At 42.0% G+C, this 22,126-nt stretch overlaps 1 protein-coding gene across 1 annotated transcript in view; it reads right to left on the reverse strand.

The window, feature by feature from the left end:
* Positions 1 to 381: 381 nt before the first annotated feature.
* TESPA1 (thymocyte expressed, positive selection associated 1) overlaps positions 382 to 22,126 on the reverse strand; it is a 129,298-nt gene continuing 107,553 nt past the window's right edge. The window contains exon 11 of the mRNA XM_084955848.1: positions 382 to 2,041. The gene's annotated coding sequence lies outside the window, so the exon portion shown is untranslated. The remainder of the gene's footprint in view (positions 2,042 to 22,126) is intronic.

The following is a 22,126-nucleotide window of genomic DNA, read 5'->3' on the forward strand; positions in this document are numbered from 1 at the left end:
GGAACTCCTATGCAATGTTTCTTTATCCATCATCCATTGATGGATGCTTAGGTTGTTTCCATATCTTGGTGCCTGTGGATAATGTTACAGGGAACGTACGGTGGTGGGGGGAATGCAGATATCTCTTCAATACAGTGATTTCATTTTCTTTGGATCGGTTCTTCATGGTGGCCATCTGCCTTTGCATCCTCGATAAGGCAAAGTGAGTTTAGAATAGCCATCTTGGCCCATGAGATGAAAAATGCATGGGGAGAGCAATAGCATCAAAAAACCCTGGGTTCCTTATGATGGTGGGTTGGTCATGGCAACTGCAGACTTTCAGGGGGTGGGGGGAGGAGGAAGGAAAGGAGGGAGAGAGAGAAAGGGGGAGAGGAGAGCATATTTAGCATGTTTAAGCCACTATTTGTTTATTTTTTATTTGTTTATTTCCTGCTGGATCTAATCCTAACTTATGTTGGTACGAAGGAAATGGGAAGATGCATCAGACAGAAACTAAAAATATGACAGTGGCTTGCTGATTGTGGGCAGCGAGGCCCCAGATTTCGCAGCATGAAAGTCTGGGGACTGCTGTCATTCACGGCAACATGTTTGAAAAAGGGGAAAGTGCCAGAGTTGGAAAGCTAGCTGCCTGCCTGCTGACGGAGGGTGTGTGGTACGAGTGGCAGTGATGGGAAATGCAGTATTAGTGCAGGTTGGCTGCTTCCTGCCACTTTCATCAAAGTCCTGGAAGAGAGAGGAATTCAGGCTTATGCTCATCAGTCTGCAGGCAGAGGCGGGAGGCGGTACAGCCCTGGGGGATGCTCTCTGCCCTGGTCCTCTAATTTAAATTGACGGAAAGTCTGGAATTTGGGAGTCTTGAAATTTGGAAAAGATAATCCCTATAATGTCCTGAAATGTCCTGTGAAGAAACAGTCTAAACAGGAGATAAAACCATGGACTCTAGCCTTTTTTAGCTTTCTCTACGAAGAGTTTTCTGCCAGATAATGGGAGCCTACGGCAGTAGCAAAGATTGGATTAAGAATGCTGCCTTGGAGTTCCCGTTGTGGCTCAGTGGTAACAAACCTGACTAATGTTCCTGAGGATGCGGGTTTGACCCCTGGCCTTGCTCAGTGGGTTAAGGATCCAGAGTTGCTGTGAGCTGTGGTGTAGATCACAGATGCAGCTTGGATCCTGAGTTGCTGTGGATGTGGCATAGGCCAGCAGCTGCAGCTCTGATTTGACCCCTAGCCTGGGAACCTTCATATGCCACAGGTGCAGCCCTTAAAATCAAAAAAAAAAAGGAAAGAAAGAAAAGAAGAATGTTGCTTTTATGCTAAAACTATTTTTTATGTGTTTGTTCGGACCACTTCTGGATAACTGCCATTAACTTGATAGAGGGGGGTGTGGGGAGAGGGGAGAGGCCAGTCAGTACAGAGCAGAGTCCCCAGATCTAAAAACTCTTTGGGTTTCTTGCATGTGGGCTATCTGGAACTTACCAGATGCAAACAGAACAGATCTCTACTAATTTTTTTAAGGAATTATATTGATAAAGAAACCATAAGCCTGGCTGTAAAAGCCCATGATTTCTTTCCACCTGTAAAACCTACGAACAGTGGCAGATCGTGTAGCTCTTAAGAAGGTGATGCTTTCTAAGGTTTCTAAAGTTGGCTTTGGCTATGGAAGGTGACGCATGAGGAAGGACAGACAGGACAGATGGTGGACAAGGGAGTTCCTCCCCAAGACCAGTTGGATGGTCAAAACAAGGAGCATGTTGCTACCAAAGACAACGGAATTAGTTAATTGTTAGGGACTAGTGACTGCCATGTATGTTCCCTGCTCCTCTGTACCAAATTGTAGATTTACTCTGTTTCTTGCTTCCCCGTTGCATCCTGGGTGTGTTTGCAGCAGATGAAGTCTTGTGGCTTATACGTCACCGTAACACAAGGAGCCATATCAAGACCCAACTGAGAGTTCCTCGTCCAGAGATTCCTGCCTCTGACCTGGAGGCTGTGCCTGGTTGGGACTTTGCCGTTGTCTTTTCTGAGGAGCAGGTGTGCGTGTGCTGTTGGGAGAAGGATATACATTGATATAGCTGGGAGGCCAAAAAGACTGATGGTGGTAGAGACTGAAAGCTAGTCTCTAATACCTGTTTTTTATTTTTATTTTTTCCTTTTAGAGGTGGCCTGATGTGGGACCTCAGTTCCCAGATCAGAGGTCAAACCTGGGCCACAGTGCTGAAAGTGCCAAGCCCTGACCATTAGACCACCAGGGAACTCTCAAGTTGGTTCCTACTCTCTCTTCTTCCCTCCTTCCTCAGTCACAGAAACTTCAAATGTTAGCTGGATACTTGGTTGCTGGACCTAAAGATGATTTTCCAACTGCCATTGAGGCTATTCTGGCCCTTGGGCTATGCTTTGGCCAAGGGTCTGTGCATGGAAAAAAGTGGTGCCTCTCCTGAGCATTGTCTTAGAGGGGAGAATGGGTGCGCCCCCTTTTCCCCCTTCCTGCTGGCCAGGATGAAAGCATGTGGAAGTGGAAGAGATATCTTCAGCCAGGAGGTCATGTAGAATCCACATGTTGGGATGGAAGTATAACAAGGAAGAAGGCAACTGGGTAATGCTAGAGCCCCAGGACAGTCCTGGTTCGCCTATGCTTATGTGAGAGAGAAAAGAAATGTGTTCGTGGATCTAATCTTGACATTTCCTTCCTCAACTGACATAATCATAAACAAATCCAATGTAGCATTTTCGAAAACGACCAGCCAAACAACAACAAAATCCAGAAGAACCGTCTAGAAGAGAAGGCGGTATGGAGAGCTGAAAGATAGGGCTTGAGCAATGGGTTGCATTCAACTGGACTATCAAAAGACCCAACAAACAAAGCTATAGTTTCTTTCCCCTCAGAGACCTTCCTGTTTGAATAAAAGCACTTGATAGACTGCTGGGGTTTGGGGGATGGGGCTGCTTTGCAAACTTGACTGGCAATTACACAGCAAGCCCGCGTCCCTGATATTGGCTTTGGCTTGATGGGTCCTCGGTGATGTGCATTTTCTCCAGCGTATGATATCTGCCACAAGCAAGCTTTTCTTTGCTTCAACATCAGGCATAAATTGCACTCATAAATGGACAAAGGAGGTTAATTCACTGTTCTATGGAAGAAAATAAATAATTTAAATGCTACACAAATGCCACATAAAAGTGAAGTATTTTAGACAAGATGCAGTTATGCGCTCATTTATGATACTATATAGCAATAGATATGATAACAGCAATATGATGCTGGCCATTTTAGTTATAGATGTGTCTCTATTGTATGTATTTGAAAAATCCTCTGCACACGCATTATTTAAATGGAATGATTATACCACACTGAAAAGTGTAATGCTAAAAAGTAATATTTGAAGCATTTCAATGTCATACGAACAGTTCAAATATATATGGAAATAACCCCCCGTAATATCCTTTGTTTCATTTGATTTCATTTGATTTTTTAGTTTCCATATTATAAAATTAAACGGTGTTTATTTTAGAAAATTTAGAAAGCAGAAACAAGAAAAAAAAAGAACACACAACTCTTAACATTTAAATGTAATTCCATCCCGTTTACCAACAAGGAACTATTGCAGAGCACAGGGAACTGTACTCACTATTTTGTAATAACCTATAATGGAAAAGAGTCTGAAAAAGAATGCATATATTCTGGATCACTTTGCTCTGCTCCTGAAACTAACGTATACTTGGAGTTCCCGTTTTGGCTTAGTGGGTTAAGAACCCACTAGTACCCATTAGGATGCGGGTTTGATCCCTGGCATAGGTCACAGATGGGACTCCCACCTGGCGCGTTGCTGTGGCTGTGGTGTAGGCTGGCAGCTGCAGCTCTGATTTGACCCCTAACCTCGGAACTTCCATATGCCACACTGGTGGCCCTAAAGAAAATAAACATAAATCAATAAATAAAAACCAACTATTCTTCAATTAAAAAAAAAATGAAAGCTCCCCAGGTAATTTATATGGACATTAAAGTTTGAGAAGCATTGCTACAGTTCTTTGTGAATCATAAAATGCAGTTGAATGTAGGCTATTATTATTAGTCATGCTCACTAGGAATATCCTCTGTTTTAAATTAAATCTGACTCGGACGTGTGGTTTTTTTTTTTTTTTTTTTTGTCTTTTGTCTTTGTTGTTGCTATTTCCTGGGCCGCTCCCGCGGCATATGGAGATTCCCAGGCTAGGGGTTGAATCGGAGCTGTAGCCACCGGCCTACGCCAGAGCCACAGCAACGCGGGATCCCAGCCGCGTCTGCAACCTACACCACAGCTCACGGCAACACCGGATCGTTAACCCACTGAGCAAGAGCAGGGACTGAACCCGCAACCTCATGGTTCCTAGTCGGATTCGTTAACCACTGTGCCACGACGGGAAGTCCAGGACGTGTGGTTTTTAAAGAAGTTGAAAGTTCAGCTCCCCTGCTGCAAGCCCTGGCAGGCGAGAACCCAGAGCCCTCTCACACAGTCCCTGCCCCCGACGCGGCCTCTGCTCCCATGGCGGGGCTCCAGGCACAGCCCAGAGTTTGTAGGGTGCAGTTAGGCAGAGCCGCTCTAGTTCTGCGCCCTCATTCAACCCAGCAGGTGACTGCTGTGCAGAGGGGAAGTTAGGCTTTTTGGATTATACCTCGTGCTTTCTTCTTCCTCCACGAGGCAGTGGGAAGGAAGCCTTCCTGTGATTGGAAGCTCTCTGGAGCTCTGTAGTGTTTGCAGCAGAATGTGCCTTTTGTATTCCTCTTCAGTTTGGGGATTTACTGAGAGAGTCTGCAGATGGAGGAGAGATGGAAAAAGGGGCAGGAGACAATGAAGGGGAGGGAGGGTGCCAGAGTTACTCTTTACTGAGGGTAATTTGATAAGAAAATTCTTTTCTTCCTTCTTCCCTGCCATCAAACGCTACCATTCAAAAATGTAAACCAAACTAACACACCCAGGACTCTCATACAGCACAGCAAGGGGGGATCTACTCAACTCATGAATGGGGAATCAGCAAGATAGGAGGGATCACTATATTTGTTAAATTTAAAAAAATGGTAGCATTAGGAGTTCTCATTGTGGCACAGTGCAAAAGAATCTGACTGGTATCCATGAGGATGCAGGCTGGATCTCTGGCCTTGCTCAGTGGGTCGGGGATCAAGCGCTGCCGTGAGCTGTGGTGTAGGTTGCAGGCATGGCTCAGGTCTGATGTGGCTGTGGCTGTGGCTGCGGCATAAGCCAGCAGCTGCAGCTCTGATTCAACCCCTAGTGTGGCCCTAAACCAAACAAAACAAAAACAAAAAGTATAATAAGATTGGAAAATTAGATACAAAACTGGTTAATGTCCAGAACTCAACCTTTGGGCTTATCTTTTCTTTTTCTTTTTTTTCTTTCTTTCTTTTTTTTTTTTTTTTTGGCCTCCCCTTGGCATATGGAGTTCCTGGGCCAGGAATCAGATTTGAGACATAGTTTTGACCTACACTGGATACTTAATGCACTGTGCGGTGCCAGGGACTGAACCTGCATCCAAAAAGAGATGCTGCTGATGCTGTTCGGCCACAGCAGGAACTCCAGGGTTATCGTTTCTCTGGGACAGAAAATTATTAGAAATTCATAATCTTTTCCTAATTAACATCTAACTTTACAAAGTCTGGGCACCACTCCATAATAAATAGTGAGTCAGATGACACCGTATACCCTAGACAATCAATGATCCTTAAGTTGTCTTGTTAGACAATGTCATATATGAACTTGAAAGGGTACACAGTGGGAGTTCCCATCGTTGCTCAGTGGTTAATGAATCCGACTAGGAACCATGAGGTTGCAGGTTCGATTCCTGGCCTCGACCAGTGGGTTAAGGATCCGGTGTTGCCGTGAGCTGTGGTCTAGATATGGCTCATATCTCTTGTTGCTGTTGCTGTGGCTGTGGCGTAGGCCGGCGGCTACAGCTCTGATTAGACTGCTAGCCTGGGAACCTCTACATGCCAGCGGGTATGGCCCTAGAAAAGACAAAAAAGGCAAAAAAAAAAAAAAAAAAAAAAAAAAGAGAAAGAGTACACAGTGATTTGGGGGAGAGGAGTGCCATTTCCAAGTTTTGTAGAATTTTTGAAAACTCTTCCTTCCTAATTTCCAAACATCTTTCATTTCCTCCTTGTCCTTTTTTCTGTAGTCCTTCATGAAACCACGAGGGACTCTGTTCTCTGCTCTGGGGTCCAGTGGTGAAAAAGGCATCTACAGAGTTGTGACGTTTCTTGCTCCAGCTGGCTCTCTTCATGGGGATGACAGCTCTACCTCCCATTCCAAAGAACATCTCTCCAATCTGATGACACAGGGGAGGACAATCGACCATCTGCCTGCATCTCATCTTCTCCATTCATCTGATGGGGATGCTCGGACAGGTGCCCATCGGCCTAGTGCCCGTCAGACTGTCACTTCATAGACTGCCCTGTGGCAAAGGGAGCAGGCACGGTACCTGCTGTTCAAGAGACAGACTCCCAAGCAGTGAGTCGACTTCACGGGCTTCACAGAAATGTACCCAGGTATTTAGCATGTTATTTTTGCTTCCTCTACTTTGTAAAGCATTTCAAAATCCAGCTAGCCCACAAGGTGTTTCATCACTCACTCTTCCTCTGCCCTTTACCACTCCCGCCTCCTCAGAGTTAGTGCTGGCTCTTTTAAGAACACGTAATAGCTGTTATTCCGGTTTGTTTGAACATAATTACATGACAAAGAACCTCTAAAGTATCTCTGATGACAGACAGAAAAATGGTGAAAGAGGCTCATTATTTTCCCCGGTTTCAGCCAGTCATTGTGTTAATGACACTGTGCTTTCTGAGTAAACAAGGGGCGGGGGGTGAACCCAGCCTGATGGGACTGCGAGAGTTTCCTTCTTGCTTTTACAGTTTATAAATATTTCTTCAACTAACTTCACTAACCGCTGCGTGAGACTCAGTAGGCAAGCGAAGGAGAGAAAGATGAAGTTATCCAGACCCAACCCTGCTGTGCAGGCACAAGGTACCAAAGCAGAACACAGAAGAGCACCAGTAAATATAATCAGGTGGCACACTTTCTACGAAAAAATTTGCCCTGAAGCTCAAGGTTGAGAAAAATTTCAAAAATCCTTCTTCGACAATGAAACATGGTCATCAGGCCATAACAATAATTTCAACAGGCTTTTTGTTAACATTTTAAACTTCGATAGCGGCATCATCTTATATTATTCTTGTAAAGCTTGTTGGTTTGAAGTTTTGTTGTTGTTATTTGTTTGTTTTTGTCTTTTTAGGGCGGCTCTCGCGGTGTATGGAGGGTGCCGGGCTAGGGGTCGAATCGGAGCTGTAGCTGCTGGTCTCACCACAGCCACAGCAACGCCAGATCCGAGCCGCGTCTGTGATCTACACCACAGCTCACGGCAATGCTAGATCCTTAACCCATTGAGAGAGGCCAGGGATTGAACCTGTAACCTCATGGTTCCTAGTTGGATTCGTTTCCCCTGGGCCACGATGGGAACTCCTGGCTTGAAGTTTGATTAGTAAGAACACAATGTGGTTTTTCCAATACTTCCCAAAGGATCCCTCTATCATTTTCCTGTTTTATTCATATGCTTTGAAATCTTTGTAATGGTTCACTTGGTTCCTGTGTGAATGCAGATGTGTCTGATAGATACTTGAAGCTGGGATTTTTCTCTGTCATGAAATTTTGAGGTGGAGAAGTTGACATTTTGCTTTAAATTCATCCTTACATGATATGAAGAATTTCTGACTTTTTGGGTGAAAGACTCATGGTGAGCTGCAATTAAAATACTAAAAATTAAGTATGATTCTTTTTTTTTTTTTTTTTTTTTTGTGCTACATCCATGGCACAGTCTGTTCCTGGGCCAGGGATCGAACCTGAGCCACAGCAGTGACAACACAGCATCCTTAACTGCTAGGTCCCCAGGGAACTCTTTAAGTATGATTCTTAGCTTTTTTTTTTTTTTTTAAAGCTTTTCTATTTAATGTCATTTATGTTGGTACACCAAACAATTCTACCAATAGTAATATTGATTAGTTTTCCTTTTATTATCCTTTAAAATATATTTTATAAATACTTGTTGGCACCAAAGGATATTATATTCTTTCCAAGATCATCTAGGCAAAACCAGATGATTATGCTTCCTGTATATTTGTATTGATGATTTATTTAACTATTTAAAAGTCCTTAAGTTATTTTTATACATAAAATAAGTGGATTTTACATTCATTGTTAATCCCTGCTGTGTCAGAGGTCCCCAAGTCCACCCTCAAGTCAAAGACTCATTAGACTCATAAAACTCAGAAAAGAGATTGTCCTTATGGTTTCAGTTTATTATAGCAATGGTATGCAGATTAAAATCAGGCAAGGAAAAAGGTACAAAGGGCAGAGTCCAGGAGAGACCAGGTATGAGCTTCAAGCTGTCTTTGCCCAGTGGAGTTACACAGATAATCCGTCCTTTTCCACTGTGACAACATGAATGAACTACTGCCAATGGGGGAAACTCACTTGAGCCTGGATGTCCAGCATTTTTATTGGAGGTCAGTCATGCAGGCATGGAGCCCCTGTGTGTCTGACCTCAGCGACTTAGTCTCTAGCTTCTACAGAGGTCAAATAGATGAGGTATGGCCCAGGGCCTCAAGCGAACAGAAACAGATATTCCCCATAAATCAGATTGTTTAAACTATTTGGCATGGTCCAAGTTCCAGGCAAAGACAGTCTTATCAGGCAGGCGGTACCAAAGGCCTAGAGGTTATCATCCAGAAGGCAGTCAAACCCTCTTTGGAATGTGCAAGGTTGGAACACCCGAAGCCTGCAAAGCTACATTTTCATTGCGAATTTGCAGAATTGATTCTGCTAACAGAACGCTTGTGTGAAAGTAGCAGTGCATCTGAATGACACAGCTTGTTTGTATTGCTGATCGTTTTAGGTTATTAGCTATGAAGGTACCTATCGGATAATAGAATCATTGGTCATGCGAAGGCTCAGTCATGTCAGAAATGGAGAGAGGTATTTGGCTAAAGGCTGGGGCTGATGTCAAAATGGAAAAGCAGCTTCAAAGACCAAGGAGGAATCCTTAGTTTTTATAGATTCCACAGCTTGCATCTCCCTCCTGCTCCTCATTCCTTGTGCCAGGCCCTCAGGAGTTATTTGGCTAAGTCCCAAAGGCCTGTGTCAAATATTTAACAGACACATATACCCTTACTCATCAACTAGACAGTTCTCTTCTGAGCACCTGTTATATACATCATGTACACACCTCTACTGGAGTATTTATTTATTTATTCATTGCTTTCTCTGTTTTCTGATCACTTTGATTTTACATTGCAGATTTGGCACTGACCATATACTTCCTTCAACTGCAGCATTTGTGACAAGTCTGATCTTTGCCTCTGAATTCTATTTTTTTTTAAAAATGATTTTTATTTTTTCCATTGTAGTTGGTTTACAGAATTCTGTCCATTTCTACCATACAGCAAAGTGACTCTCTTGGAATATTTAAATTTCACTTCTCTGTCTCTTAGATGTGCTAGCCTTCCTGGAATAGTGAAATAATGAGGTATTAATTATTAAGATGCTATTAGGCGAGGAGGACCAGAAAAACCAGAACCCTATGTCAACCCTGTCACTTCTTCAGTCCTTAGAGATCATAGGGGCTATAAATACATGAGAGGAAAAGCAAAAGCAAAAGCAGAGTCAACGCAAAATCAGAACCAAAATCAAAGCAGTTCCTTGTGATTAACCAGGTTTTTGGTGGTCACCTCCAGTGTAGACCTCCAAGAAGTCAGGCAGGATCACGTGGAAAACTCTCCCTCCATAATTCGTTCATTCAACAAACTTTTACTGGCTGACTATGTATCAAAAGCTGTTCTATATGACGGAGGTACAGGACGTGTCATAAACAACAGCCAGATAAGTAAGGAGATTGATTCTGTTCAGGCTTTTGCAAAGAGCATGTGCAGATCTGCAAGTCAGACTGTCTCCGCAGGGGGGATACGCCTGAGCTGTCACAGGGAAGGGAAGACAGTTCCAGACGGTGTGATTTATAGTTGAGGGAGCTGTCAAAGGCGGGGGGTCCAGCTGGCCATCTGAACATGGAAGGAGTTCCTCTATGCTTAGATAGTCTGGGGGGACACATGGTTCTGATCTCATCTGACCAATTAGGAGGCAGGAATGAGAAGTCGGTTCTGAGTGTGGCTTTGTCAGTAGGTTCGTGCCCAAGAGGAAAGACCTGTTGTCTGGCCTCATTAGAGTGAAAAAAGAAAGCTCCTGCCCTCACAGGGGTTACAGTCTAGCGGAGAAAGACAGACAATCAAGCCAGTAAATGTATAAATACAGGTCAGATGGTTAGGGGCTCTGAAAAAGGCAGAATCAGAATGTGACTATTCTTGTTATGATGGTGGCGTTCGGGAGGAATCCTCTGGGGTGATGCTCTGAAGGGAGTGGAGGAGGAGCCTCGGGGCTCTCTGGGAAGGAGAGGTCCAGTCCTTCGCAGAGCATGCCTCTCCGTGAGTACCAGCAAGGAGGCCACCCTGGCAGGGAGAGGGGAGAAAGAGCCAGTGCCGGGGCTGGAGATCAGAGCAGGGGCTGGAGGCCACGTTACGTGAGCCTTGTGAGAAATGAGAAGCCATTGCTTTTGAGGGCCATGCTTGTAGCATATGTAAGTTCCCAGGCTAGGGGTAGAATCAAGCTGTAGCTGAGACCTACACCACAGCCACAGCAACTCAGGAACCGAGCGGCATCTGTGACCCTCACCACAGCTCATGGCAACGCCGATCCCCAACCCACTGAGCAAGGCCAGGGATTGAACCCATATCCTCATGGATACTAGTCATATTTGTTTCCCCTGTGTGTGTGGCTTTACTACAGCTAATGCGGTGGAAAAATCAGTGAGCTATCACACATGTACCCACCCGAGACCAAAGCAATCGACCAGAAAGCTTCTCTGATGTTGCCAGAGAAGAGTATGAATTGTGTCAAGATATAACTTAATTCAGTTAGCTCCAATAAAATGCAGTAAGAATTTGCCTCTCCTTGTTCCCTTCTTTCTGTGTTTACCCTCGGATGCCGAGCCTGGTCATTGCACAATTTTAAGATGACCACCAGGTGGCAGTATAACCCAAATTTATACCTTGCCAGTAATTTTAAAACATTCTCAGTATTGCACAATTTTGGTTTCCTTCTATTTTCATGCTTCCATAAAAAAATAATGTCTCTAAATTGAATATCCTGTCCTTTGATTCCGCAGAGAAATTGACTGTCAAGAATATTTCCTCCTCTTTTACTCAGTGACAGCCACATGAATATTTTCTAGGGCCTGGGTGGAAGCTGGTAGCTTCCCCTGCAGCTGTTCAGGGCCTGGGCTTCTACTGGCTATGTTTTCACTTACAGCATCTGCATCAAAAGCTTATTGGGAGAAGAAACAGACAGCTATTGGGAGAAGAAGATGTTTCATTTTTCAAGGAATTTCATCTGAGGCATATTGCTATCTTGCACCCACAGGGATTTTCTGAGGCCTCTTTCTTCCCCCTTAGGGTTGGTAGATGAAACCTAAATTCTAGCTTTTCTCCTTTGCCCGTGTTCCAGGGGTCCAGGTGTTAGGATGTTGAGATTAGTGTGGGTGCCACATGGGCCCATATGCCTTCAGCCTGTCCTGCTTATTCTATTTCTCCATTTCCTGAGGGACCTCAAGGACATTGAAGCTTGTCCTGTCAACGTCAGCTGCCAAAGCCTCCCTTCAAGGAGAAAGTTTTTTCTTTTTCTTTTTTTTTTTAAAATCATTCCAGAGAAACTGAAGTATATTCTGTCTTGGTCAAGCCACCTTTCTTCTGAGCAAAATTCCTTAGGGAGGGAAATCTACAATGGAATCTAGAAAACTAAAAGCAACAAAATTTTGGTATGTGGTTAAGAAATTCCTTCATGGGAGTTCCTGTTGTGGCTCAAAAGGTTAAGAACCTGACTAGTATCCATGAGGATTTGGGTTCCATCCCTGGCCTTCAGTGGGTTAAGGATCCGGCGTTGCCATGAGCTGTGGTATAGGTCACGGACGTGGCTCGGATCCTGCATTGCCGTGGCTGTGGTGTAGGCCGGCAGCTGTAGCTCTGATTCGACCCCTAGCCTGGGAACCTCCACATGCCACAGGGGCAGCCCAAGAAAGAAAGAATGAAAGAGAGAAAGAAATTCCTTCATGTTTCACACCTCTTTCCCCTGCTCTCTTGCTTTCCTGAGAACTGGCTCTCTCCTGTGGATGCTTCTTCTTGTGGGCTCCCCAGGCAGAGGCTGTTTGTAATCCTGCATTTCAGGTTCAAACCCAGCACGTTCCCTTACCTGCACCTGCTTTCATGGTTCTCAACTGCAGACTTCCTTGGCCACACACTGAGGACTTCAGGAGTTGCTCAGTCACCCTTTCTGTTTTAATCCCTGATATCATCACCCAGTGTTCCTACCTCTATTTGTCCTCTTATAGCTGTTTATTAATTTTTATTTCTTTATTTATTTTTATAGCTGCACCTGGGGCCTTCTTACTCTTTGTTGTACATTTTTATAACCTGCTACTCGGTAGTCATTTATTAAGCAGTTATTGAATTAGATCGATTGAAATGATTATCTTATATTTGTTTTCTTTTTTTTTTTTTCTTTTTCTTTTTAGGGCCACACCTGTGGTATATGGAAGTTCCCAGGCTAGGGGCTGAATTGGAGCTACTGGCCTACACTAGTTGGGTTCTTACCCCACTGAGCCACAATGGGAACTCTTTGTTTTCTAAATTAGAGCTATCTAGTAAATTGGGTTAGACTACTAATTTCAAAACTGGATGACTGGAGTTCCCATAGTGGCTCAGCAGGAATGAACCTGATCAGGATCCATGAGGATGAGGGTTTGATCCCTGGCCTTGCTCAGTGGGTTAAGGGTCCAGCATTGTTGTGAGCTATGGTGTAGGTCACAGATGTGGCTCGGATCCTGCGTTGCTGTGGCTGTGGTGTAGGCCGGCAGCTGCAGCTCTCATTCGACCCCTAGCCTGGGAACTTCCATATGCCGCGGGTGTGTTCCTAAAAAGAAAAACAAACAAACAAACAAAACTGGATGACCATACCTTATTTATTTATTCATTTATTTACTTACTTATTTCTGTCCCACACATGGTCCCATGCATGGCCCGGAAGTTCCCCGGCAAGGGATTGTACCCGAGCTCCTGAGCCACCGGGGAACACCTGGGTGACCATACCCTAGAGTTATACAGTTACAGATAACTTCAAGGGGATGCATTTCCAGATTCTCAATTTACACACATCCTTCCCTGAATGTATTTGCCCGAGAACCAGTCTGTGATCAAGGAATCATGCTAGCTGGCCTTTCCCACCTCCGATTTCACAATTTCTCTTTTCCTACTTTAAAAAGAAAAGTGTATTTCTCATCCATGTAGAACAGATGCATTAACCTGATGGGTAAAAACTCTAGGACATTAAACGGAGGGATATTTGAAATATGGTGCCAGTGCTGGAGAAGTCAACGACTCTTAATAACTGAATAGCCAATCATTTTGCAGATCAAGTGGTTCCTAAATATTTGTCATGTGACACATTATTATTTTTTGATAATGATTATATGATGTTTTTAAACACATAACTTAAAGAAGGAATTCAAAGAATTGAGTGACATTATTAAAATGAAAAGTTTATCCTTTTCTACCAATTTATTTGAAAAAATTTTATCAGTGCTCACAAAAATGGATCTTGCATTTCTTTGCTCAGTGTTTGGTGTAAATTATTTGTCTTTGCCTCTAGTTTGTCTCCAATGTCTTACGAATAAAAATAAAGAAAAATAGTATTGATTCTGAACTCCATAGCATTAGGTAATATTCATTCTTTTTTTTTTTTTTTTGCTTTTTCAGGCCAAACCTGTGGCATATGGAGGTTTCCAGGCTAGGGGTCGAAATGAAGCTACAGCTACCAGCCTACACCACAGCCACAGCAATGCAGGATCTGAGCTGCATCTGCAACTTGCACCACAGCTCACGGCAACGCTGGATCCTTAACCCACTGAGCAAGGCCATGGATCAAACCTATATCCTCATGGATCCTGGTCGGGTTCATTAGCTACTGAGACACGAAGGGAACTCCATAATATTCATTCTTGGATACATACTTGGGGAAAAGTCCATCTATGGAATGCATTTCCAATTCCCGACGATATATTTTTATACTTGATATTTGTCAAGATTTAGAATTTTCACGTACTATTTTGATCTGTAGTGAATAAGTAAAAATTGTAACAATAACTAAATACAGAAGTAATTTTTTTTTTTTTTGGCTGCTCCTTCAGCATGAAATTCCCACCAGGCCAGGGATCAAACCTGTGCCATGGTAGTGACAATCCTGGATCCTTAATCCACTGAGCCACCAGGGAACTCTGGAAGTAAATTTTTGACACATGGAATTTTATGGCTACTGAAAAGATTTAAATAATATACATATATGTGTTGTAGAAGAACACAACAGCAGAATCCATAAAATGCTTTTTTTTTTTTTTTTTTGCTTTTTTAGGGTTGCAACTGTGGCATATAGAAATTCCCAGGCTAGAGGGTGAATTGGAGCTACAGCTGCTGGCCTATACCACAGCCACACTGACATCAGATCGGAGCCACATCGGTGACCTAACCACAGCTCACAGCAACCCTGGATCCTTAACCCACTGAGCAAGGCCAGGGATTGAACCTGCATCCTCATGGATACTACTTGGGTTGGTAACCCACTGAGCCACAACAGGAACTCCCATAAAATGCTTTCAAAGCATAAGGAAATATTAGGATGGAGTTCTGTGGGGGAGTGGGCTATAAATACAGGTTAAAGAGAAAAAGGAATTTTGTAAAATTTTTAACTTTAAAAACATCTTGTCTTAAAAATGTTTGATAGTGGGTGTCAAATTGCTATGGCATTTAGATTCCATTGGATACCTTTAAAAGAGTGAAATAACAGTTTTATTTAAAATGTCAGTATTTTAATGTGCTGGAAGTTATATCACTTGCAACTAAATCATTTCTTTAAAAATCTTAAAGGTCGATTGAAAAATGTGTGAGAGGGTATGCAGCTGATCTGAATTTTTTAGGGTGCTTGTGAGTGAGCTGTTTAGGGGTCACTGGGCTAAGATCCTATGGCTATCTTTTTTGACTCTGGGCCCAAATGGCCCCCTCCTTTCCTGGCTCAAGACTGAATCTTGGAAGTTGCTACTGAAATGGAATGAAGAATTTATACCTACAAATATTAGAGGAAAAAAAAAGCCCAAGAGGCTTTTCCCAATTTGCCTTTCCTCACACGCACAAAAATATCTTCACACTTGTTCTGAAATCTAACCAAGTAGAGCAGCACTCTTTCTCCCAGAGAGATGAGGGGTCAGTTGTCAGAAGAAACATAGGTGGGCTTTGTATAGCTGTATAGCTCCCAGGTGATACTGTGAAACAGAGTAAAGGAAATGAAATTAGGAGTATTTAATTGGGATCTGCTCATAGTATTGAGTCATGGCATGTTTAACTCATGTTCACGATTGGAATAACTGCCACCGAACTGTAATAATCATCAACTACTACATTATTATTTTTTATGATTTGTGTGTTTCCCCTACCTAAGGGTGTGTGTGGGGGAGCTTTCCCAGAATTTGTCCTGCTTGTTGGATGGGCAGCATTTACCTTGATGTTTGATGTTCCTGATTTTTTGTTTGTTTTTTTAGGGCCACACCCTCGGCATATGGAGGTTCCCAGGTTAGGGGCTGAATTGGACCTGTAGCTGCCGGCCCACACCACAGCCACAGCAATGTGGGATCTGAGCCGCAACTGTGACCTACATCACAGCTCATGGCAACGCCTGATCCTTAACCCAGTGAGCAAGACCAAGGATTGAACCTTCGTCCTCATGGATGCTAGTTAGAGTTATTTCCACTGAGCCATGATGGGAACTCCTGGTATTTCTGATATTTTGGACTGAATGTTTTAAAATTGATTGATTGCCCAAGGGGCACATGGGTATTATAGTCTGACTAATAGTAATAAATGAATATTTAAAGGGTGTTGGGCATCTATAAAATCAAAGTTTATAGCATGCCCATGGCTCTGGGCTCTGTCTGCTGTGCTGTGGGATTTAGGAGAACTAGAGGGAATCAGAAGGGAATTTCCTTCTAAGGATGGACATTGCTTATGTGCAAATGAAAAAAATTAGTAGTGAAAAGGGGGAACATAACTACAGATGTAAGGAAAATGTCATGAATAACTCTGTGATAATGAATTTGAAAACAGATGAAATGTGCAAACTTAAAAAAATGCATAATTTAGAGGTGTGACATCAGTGGAAAAGAAAGTTCCAGCTCCCATCAGATGAGTCATACCAATAATTTAAAAAATCATTCCAAATTTAGAAACTCCATCTGAAGATATAAAGGAGGGAATACTATTCTACTTATTATATGAACATACCATAACTTTGATACTAAAACTTTCCAAGCACAGTATAAGAAATCATGTAGATCTTGCTTATGAAGAGATGCAAAAATCTTAATCAAATTAGCACCAATCTGAATCCAACTCTCTTTAAAGGCAAGGCACCACATTAGGAAAACTGGATTTCTTCCTGGAAAGCAAAGCTATTTTAAGACAAGAAGTCTACTATGGTAATTTACCATGTTGAGAGCTTAAAAGAGAATGCACAGGAATTCCCATTGTGGCTCAGTGGGTTAAACTTCACACAGTTTCTGTGAAGATGTGCTTTTGATCCCTGGTCTCACTCACTGGGTTAAGTATCTGCTGTTGCTGCAAGCTGTGGGGTAGGTCACAGATGCAGCTCGGATGTGATATTGCTGTAGGGCTGTGGCATAGGCCAATAGCTGCAGCTCCAATTTGACCACTAGCCTGGGAAATTTCATAGGCCGCGGGTGTGGCTATAAAAAGAAAAAAGAAAGGGAGAGAGAAAGGGAGAGAAAATACATATACTTATTTAATTAAATGCAGAAATGGCATTTGGTAGCATTCGACATCCATTTGTTACTAAAACCCTTTAGCAAATGGAGAGTAAAAGGGAACAAAAAAATTAACATATAGTTGACATGCAGTATTATGTTAGTTTCAGGTGCATTACGTAGTGATTTGACATTTGCATATATTATGAAATGATCACCACTCGAAGTCTAGTAATCACTACACAAACTTATTACAATATCATTAACCATATTCCTTATGCAGTGTATTACATCCTCATGGCTTATTAATTTTATAACTGAAAGTTTTTAGCCTCTTAATTTCCTTCACCAGGGTATCTTATGTTAATAAATGCATACTTTCTTGACATGAAAAAATTAAGGTCATTTAAAAATAACCTTCAATAAATATCATAATTATGAATTACTGAACATTCTTACCCTAAAAACAGGAGTAATTCAGAAAATGCTGCTATCGCCACTTGTTTTCAACCTTGCACTAGGTCCCTAGCCTGAACATGAACATGAGAAAAGGAAATAAAAGATTCAATAGTTGGAAAGGCAGACAAAAATGTCATTTTTTGTGGATGATCTTATTAACGCTACAGGAAACCTGAACCAATCTACCATTTATAAACCAGACCTAGCTCAATTTCTCTATTGGCAAGACCTAGATCATAATGTCAGCTGTTTTTATTTGTTCTTAATTTTTAGAATTAACTAAGATGCTGTATGTAGTCTCCCAACACTGAAACTGAACTGCACTTTCCAGCTCCCCTGGCAACCAGGAGGCAGGTTTGCGAACCGGCTCTGCTAATCCTAGCAACTTTCACAAGACCTTAGTCTGGACATGAGCATGTCTAAGACAGTCTTCACTTTGCTGGCATGTATTGCCTGCCGACACATCCAGGTTAAAAGAGAGCAGTGGTTGCAGAACTGAATGCTGACACAGAAGCACATTCTACAGGTAGCATTTACTAGGGCCGCGAATCAAATTCTTAGCATTTAGCGCTTGGCAGCAGCTGTGGTTGTCATGTGGTTTTCTCACTAGACCAGTCCTGTGGCAGAGGTATGGCTGTTATTTCTGGAACTTTTGACTTCATCTGTTTCTCTAGCCCTTGCAGTGATCTTACAGACCAAATGATAAACTGTATTAAGTTATTTTTCTGCTGAAATTAGCCTAGACAAGAGTAGTTCACATTAAGTACCCTCCTATTTTTACTTTTTTCTTATCTTTAATAGGCATGCTCATTTTGCATAGTTGTCTAGACAACATTGGATTTCTTGCCATTTGGTTTTATTATAAATATCCTTTTTGTGTTATTTGCTTTTCATTGTTAATTAAAACTTGTTTTAATGATTATTACATAGCCTAGCACTTTGTTAAAACCACTTTATTGTGAGACATTTGGGTTATATCTAGGTTTGGGTTATTTCAAGCAATGTAGCAATAATCACTTTTATACATTCAAATTTTTTTTTTTTTTTTTTGGTCTTTTTGTCCTTTTAGGGCCGTACCCGCAGCATATGGAGTTTCCTAGGCTAGGGGTCTAATTGGAGCTGTAGCTGCTGGCCTACACCAGAGCCACAGCAATGCCAGATCCGAGCCGTGTCTGCCACCTATACCACAGCGCACGGCAATGCCAGATCCTTAACCTAATGAACGAGGCCAGGGATCGAACCTGCAACTTCATGGTTCCTAGTCGGATTCGTTTCTGCTGCACCATGGTGGCAACTCCACATTCAACATTTTTCTTCCTTTGAATCTGTTCTTCAGATCATTTCATGTGTGGCTTTTGTACTACTGCTATGTTCCTTTCCAAAATAGTGTCCCACATTTCCCAACATAACTTCTGAAACCCTGGAAGGTAGAGTATTTTCAGAGAAGTTTTATACTCACTGCCTTATTTAGCAGAACAAAATAGGTTGACAGGGCAGGTTTTATCGAACTCTTTCAGTTGATAAAACTGAGCTCCGGATTTTTCTCTGACATGTCCAGGCCTTGCCCTGTAATGTAGCAGAGCTGACATTACACCTCCATGGTGCCAATACTCCATTGCTGATGCTTTTGATTTCCATTAAGTACCCACCTGGTTCTAAACGCCATTCGAAGCCATGGGGCTACAGGTGTGAATGAGACAAACTAAATAAAGTTGTTTTTTGTTTTTTGTTTTTTTGTCTTTTGTCTTTTTAGGGCTGCACCTGTGGCATATGGAGGTTCCTAGGCTAGGGTTCTAATCCAAGCTGTAGCTACTGGCCTACGCTAGAGCCACAGCAATGCCAGATCTGAGTCGCGTCTGCGACCTACACCACAGCTCATGGCAACGCCAGATCCTTAACCCACTGAGCAAGGCCAGGGATCGAACCTGCAACCTCATGGTTCCTAGTCGGATTTGCTTCCCCTGCGCCACCACGAGAACTCCCCTAAACAAAGTTCTTCCTTATGGAATTTGCCTTCCAAAGGGAGAGACAGGCAAGAAACAAAGAAGAGAATGAAACATAGCTATCTTCCTTTTGGTACCAATTACTTACCTAAAACTCCTACTTGAATGTGATTCCTTCTTGCCTTCTCCCTCCCTCTTTTTCTCCTCTCTCTTTCTACTTTTCTCCTTTTTGATTCTTCCTTCCCCCATATTTATCAATGTATTTAGCTGATGCTTTGTGCTATCTTTTAAGAAAATAGTGCAACATGAGTGTTGTAGAAGTGTGGTGTCTAGATGTGGAGAGAGAGAATGATTACAGTAAAAGTGAATGGAATAGAGAAAGCAGAAGGTGAAACGGGCTAAGAGGGGTGGCTCACTGAACCAAGATGGGTGGGGTCAAGGAAGGCTTCCGAGAAGGGGGAAGCACTAGTGAATCCAGAACCATCAGATTCCAGGCAGATGAGGAGTTGGAACAGTTTCAGGACAGGAGTTCTAGAATGATTAGCAGCCCACAGGATGCATTCATTCGAGGGTGAATTACAATGGCTGGAACAGTTCAAACTGTAAGTTCCAATTGGAAGAGGAGGCTTCTCAGAGCAAGGAGGAATATGGCCTCATTGGGTTGTGGATGAAGATTTATAGTTTAAAAACTGGACAAGATTCATAGAGTTATAAAAAAGTTATGTATTAGAAATTCCTGATAGGAATATAAAAAAGAAACTTCAAAAAAAAAAAAAGGGAAATGTTTGTAAAGAATATGGTCTGAAAACTTTAACAAATTTTTATTTTTATACAAGATTGCTTTCCCTTTACAGGTATTACAAAATATTGTTCCTGTTGTGACACATCAGAAATGAATATGATTGGCATCCATGAGGATTTGGGTTTGATCCCTGGCCTCTCTCAGTGGGTCGGGGATCTGGCATTGCCGTGAGCTGTGGTGCAGGTCAAAGATATGGCTCGGATCCTGTGTTGCTGCGGCTGTGGCGTAGGCCAGTGGCTGTAGCTCTGATTCGACCCCTAGCCTGGGAACTTCCATGTGCTGTGGGTAGGGCCCCAAAAAGCAAAAGCAAAAACAAAAACAAAAACAAAACCCAAACCCAAACCAAAATATTGGTCATATTCTTCGTGGTGTACAATATATCCTTGAGCCTATCTTACACCCAGTGGAGAGTGGGAGTTTGTTCTTTCCCCTCTCCGACCCCATAGTGCCCCTCCTCCCACAATTGGTAACTGCTAGTTTGTTTTCTATATCTATGAGTCTGCTTCTTTTATTTTATATTCCCTAGTTTGTTGTATTTTTTTAGATTCCACATATAGGCAATATCATACAGTATTTATCTTTCTTTATCTGACTTATTTTACTTAGCATAATGCCCTCCAAATCCATCCATGTTGCTGCAACTGGCAACATTTCATTATTTTTTATGGCTGAGTAGTATTCCACTATACATCTATATCTGTATATATCACATCTTTAAAAAACCACCTATTTTATTTATTTATTTATTTATTTAGTCTTTCTGTCTTTTTAGGGCCATACCTGCAGCATATGGAGGTTCACAGGCTAGGGGTCGAATCAGAGATGTAGCTGCCAGCCTACGCCACAGCCACAGCAATGCCAGATCTGAGCCACATCTGCGAACTACACCACAGCTCACAGCAACACCAGATCCTTAATCCATTGAGCAAGGTCAGGGATCAAACTGCAACCTCTTGGTTCCTAGTTGGATTCATTTCCACTGTGCCACGATGGGAACTCCTGTTTTATTTTTTATTTTTAAGTTTAATTTAATTTTTATTTTATATTACAGTATAGTTGATTTACAATGTTGTGTTGGTTTCAAGTGTATAGCAAAATGAGTCAGTTGTACATATACAGATATCATTCTTTTTCAGATTCTTTCCCCATACATGTTATTACAGAATATTGAGTAGAGGTTCCTGTGCATAATAGATCCTTGTTGGCCATCTATTTTATGTATAGCATTATGTATATTTTAATCCCAAACTCCTAATTTATCCCTTTCCCCCTCACCTTTTGCCTTTGGTAACCATAAGTTTGTTTTCTATGTCTGTGAGTCTGTTTTTATTTTGTACATAAGTTCATTTGTATCATTTTTTAGATTCTATATATAAGTGATATCATGTGATGTTTGTTTTTGTCTGACTTATTTCACTTGGTATGATAATCTCTAGGTCCATCCATGTTGTTGCAAATGACATTATTTCACTCCTTTTTATGGCTGAGTAATATTCCATTGTGAATATACCACATCTTCTTTATCCATGGACACTTAAGTTGCTTCCATATCTTGGTGATTATAAATAATGTCGCTATGGACATCGAGGTGCATGTATCTTTTCAAATTATTGTTTTCATTTTTTTCGGTATATACCTAGGGGCAGAATTGCAGGATGATATGGCAACTCTATTTTTAGTTTTTTGAGAAACTTCCATAATGTTTTCCACCATGGCTGCAACAATTTACATCCCTACCAGCAATGTACAAGGATTCCCATTTCTCCACATCCTCACCAACATTTATTTATTTGTGTTCTTTTTGATGATAGCCATTCTGACAGGTGTGAGGTGATATCTCAGTTTGGTTTTAATTTGAATTTCTGTGCTGATTAACCACGTTGAGCATCTTTGCATATGCCTATTGGCCATTTGTATGTTTTTGGGAAAATGTCTATTTAGCCCTTCTGCCTGTTTTTCTAATTGGGTTGCATTTTTAA

This window comes from Sus scrofa, chromosome 5 (assembly GCF_054392235.1).
Source record: "Sus scrofa isolate SSC_HxYL_T2T_F1_AM1 chromosome 5, Sscrofa_HxYL_maternal_Yorkshire_Landrace_v2.0, whole genome shotgun sequence".
Lineage (NCBI taxonomy): Eukaryota > Metazoa > Chordata > Mammalia > Artiodactyla > Suidae > Sus > Sus scrofa.